The following is a 3,711-nucleotide window of genomic DNA, read 5'->3' as shown; positions in this document are numbered from 1 at the left end:
GAGCGAGCTCTTAACCAACTGAGCCACTCGGCCGGCCCTTTGTTTCTGCCTTTCTTAATGTCAAGAAACATTGACTGAGTGAGTGCTTGATAAATGGCAGGCTCTCTACCAGGTATAGCAGACGAAATCCTAAGGCTCAGCTATTTCTTTAGGATTTATAGTTTTTTGACAGGATTAGGGAGGAATGTTTCTGGTAGGTTTCAATTATTGTGAAACTATGCGGTTAGCACTGTACTAAGAACTTGTAACAAATCTTTGTTGGAGCCCAGGACACAGGTGATTCATGCTTTCTCTTAAAAGCATGAAAGGAGGGGAAAGAATCTAAGGATTTTTCAAAAAGACATTTCCTATCCTATTAATCTTAATCTATAACCCTGTGAGCTACGAGGCATGCAACTCAGAGGGTGGCTGGTGGACTGGTGACAGTGGAGAGCTAAATGTTATTGGGCTGTGATCAGATAATTTCAGAACTTGAGTGTAAATGTTTAAAAATGTATAGCAATTTTAGCCATTGTATGATTGATTGCTTTAATAATAAAAAATTGGGCTCAAAATTTGTATGCCTTCTTTTTCCTTTTTTCTAGAAATTCCTTTATTATTGTATTTTTATCAAAACATCAGTCTGTGACAGATTGAAAATAACAGTGAAAATAATATGAAACTGACCCTTCACCACAGGTAGTTTGAAGCACCATCCTAGAGGACAGAGACATGGATTTTGGTTTTTATCTTTTTTTTTAATTCTTTTTTTTTTTAATTTTATTGGGGAACATCCATGATCATTGTTTACACATTGCTTTCATGCTTCAATGGCATAGTTGACTCTTTTAAGGAGGGCACACCTCACAGTGGCCCATGCGGGGATCGAACCGGCAGCTTTGGTGTTATCAGCACCACACGCTAACCAACTGAGCTCACCGGTCACCCCCTGGTTTTTATCTTTTAATCTTTGGGGTTTCCACAGTGCCTAAAGCATCAATTTAATGCAGTAAGTTTTTCCTCAAAGGCCAGAGGGCACTGTGTTTACATGGCTTGTCAGACAGAATCGTAGCAGGAAATAAACAGCAGCATCAAATTGGGTAACTTGAAAAGAGCTTAATAAAGGGGCAATTTACAAAGGTGTAGGCAGGGTGTGGGCATCAACAAAGGGTATTGCCATGTTCCAGAGCTAGTAATAGCAGGGTAACTTACCGCCCCTAGGACTGAAGAGCTAAGGAAGCAAGCCGTTACCGGAAGCTGGAGAAAGAGCTACAAGAAGAGGACCACTGACAGGTGCTATGAACTGTGGTCAAAGGACATGGAACATAGCCAGTCCAATGGAACGCCCAGGGAAAGAGCTGGGGGAATAAATACTCTGACTTCACTTTTGTCCCTTCTCTGGCTCTCCTGCTGGCTTTCCCATTGACTAAACCCGGAAGCTGGAGGGCAAGGGAATCCACTGACACAGCAGGACAGAGAAGGGAGTTGAGTGTATATGGAGTGGCGAGTTTACCACGTTTCTGTCTACCTGCTTCCATTTACCTGCAGTTCTAGAGAGTTCCTAGCTCAGTATATACCATGAGCATTTCCAGAGCACAGAATGTGTATTATATGGCATAGGCATATCATCAATATTTGCAAAAGTAAGGGGGCTTCAGGGGATAGAATGGGTGTTGGAAAGAGGTTGTTTTAGAAGTCAAGAGTTCAGATCTTAGCTAACTGAAAATTCTTCAGGTCACAGGTCCCAGCCAAACAGGAACACGTCTTGGAGGGTGAAAGTGGAAGCAGAAGAAATCCCTAATGTCATCCCGAGATCGCTCTCCAAATCAGCAATTCTGCAGCCTCTTCTCCAGAGTAATTAGGATGTAGGTGATGTCAGTACATTCACAAGTCTGAGAAAAGGAAAGCAATGTGGACATTTTCACCCAAAAGCTTGAAAGGAGAGACATAGGAGTTACACGAGGGTCTGGGATGGGGGTCTTGAGGGGGAGGCTTGAGGAGGTGGGAGTTCAGTCTGTTAAGGGTGAGAAGAGAGGAAAAGATACCCTGGAAGAGAAGAATGAGTGAGAAAAGTTGTACAGATAGGAAGGAACCAGTATTCGTTGATAGCTTGTTAAATCCTTGGCCTCATGGATTCTTTCTTCTTTGCAGTTCTGCTTTGTCAGGATCCTGCCCTTCCCAGGAGGAAGACAGTATGATTAAATTCCAGGTAAGTTGAAGTTTCCTTCCTGTCTCTTAAATGCCATGTCCATCCTGAGGAGCTGGGTATCTCTATTTTCTGAAAGGAGGTCAGCAATTTTTGAGTGACGACAATGTGTTAGGCACTTGACCTTGCTTATAACAACTGTGGGACGTAGGTGGTATCACTCCCTCCGTAGAAGTGAGGAAACCAACTCAGAGATGTCAAGATTTCTAGCTCAGTGCTACTGCAAGTACAATTTGTATACCGTTGCCACAAGTGAACTGCTTGTCACTGGTCCATGAGAGATAAATACAGAAATCAAGAGTAAGAGTTCAGAGACTCCTATAGCAACTTGGTATTTCCACACTACACACGAGATCACACTCTGAGTAGCGCTGGTCTAGTCCACGTAAGTAACAAGATTTGAATGGGTATGTACCAGTCAGGATGGAACTAGCATAACCAGTAGGAGATATATAGTACAAGGTTTATTATAAGAGAATTGACTTATGTGATTATGTGGGCTAGGTAAGTTTTCTAACTTACCTAGCCCACATAGTCCATAGCACAGCCCATCAGGAAGGGTGGGCCAGGTCTCCTGGACCCAGTGAAACTGCTATCTATCAGTGGAATTAATTTTTCTCTTGGGGAAGCCTTAGTTTTGTTCTTGAGTCCTTTCAACTGATCAAAGCAGGCCCACCCAGATTAGCTAGCGTAACCTCGCTTAAAGTCAACCGATGATGGACTTGAATCACATCTATAAAATGTCTTCACAGCAACACCAAGATGAGTGTTTGATTTAATAATTGGAGACTGTAGCCTAGCCAAGCTAATACATCAAAAAGATCATTATTGGACGGCCAGATGGCTCAGTTGGTTAGAGCACATGCTCTTAACAACAAGATTGCTGGTTCGACTCCCTCATGGGATGGTGAGCTGTGTCCCCTACCACACACACACTAGATTGAAAGTGGCAACTGGACTTGGAGCTGAGCTGCGCCCTCCACAACTAAGATTGAAGGACAACAACTTGACTTGGAGCTGATGGGTCCTGGAAAAACACAATGTTCTCCTCCAATTCCCCAACACTGTTCCCTTCCCCAAATTCCCCAATAAAATCTTTTTTTAAAAAAAGGAATTACTTTCATTATAAAAACAAAACAAAACAAAAAACCATTATTGGGGGTGACTGGTTTACTCAGTTGGTTAGAACATCATGCTGATAACACCAAGGTTGCCGGTTCAATCCCCGCATGGGCCACTGTGAGTTGCACCCTCCCTAAAAGAGTCAACTATGCCATTGTAGCATGAAAGCGATGTGTAACCAATGACCATGGCTGTTCCCCAGTTAAACAAACAAAAAAAGGACCATTATAGTGTGGAACAAGGATTTTTTAAATCATGAAAAATATTTTAGGGCCGGCCGAGTGGCGCGATGGTTAAGAACTGGCTTGCGACGCCAGAGGGCCCCGGTTCGGATCCCACATATGAGGGCCAGTGACACTGCCCTCCACAGCTAAGATGCTGAACAACAGCTCAACCTGGAGCTG

This window comes from Hipposideros armiger, unplaced genomic scaffold (assembly GCF_001890085.2).
Source record: "Hipposideros armiger isolate ML-2016 unplaced genomic scaffold, ASM189008v1 scaffold_664, whole genome shotgun sequence".
Taxonomy (NCBI): Eukaryota; Metazoa; Chordata; class Mammalia; order Chiroptera; family Hipposideridae; genus Hipposideros; species Hipposideros armiger.
The sequence above is the reverse complement of the archived record's forward strand: the minus strand, read 5'-3'. Positions refer to the sequence as shown.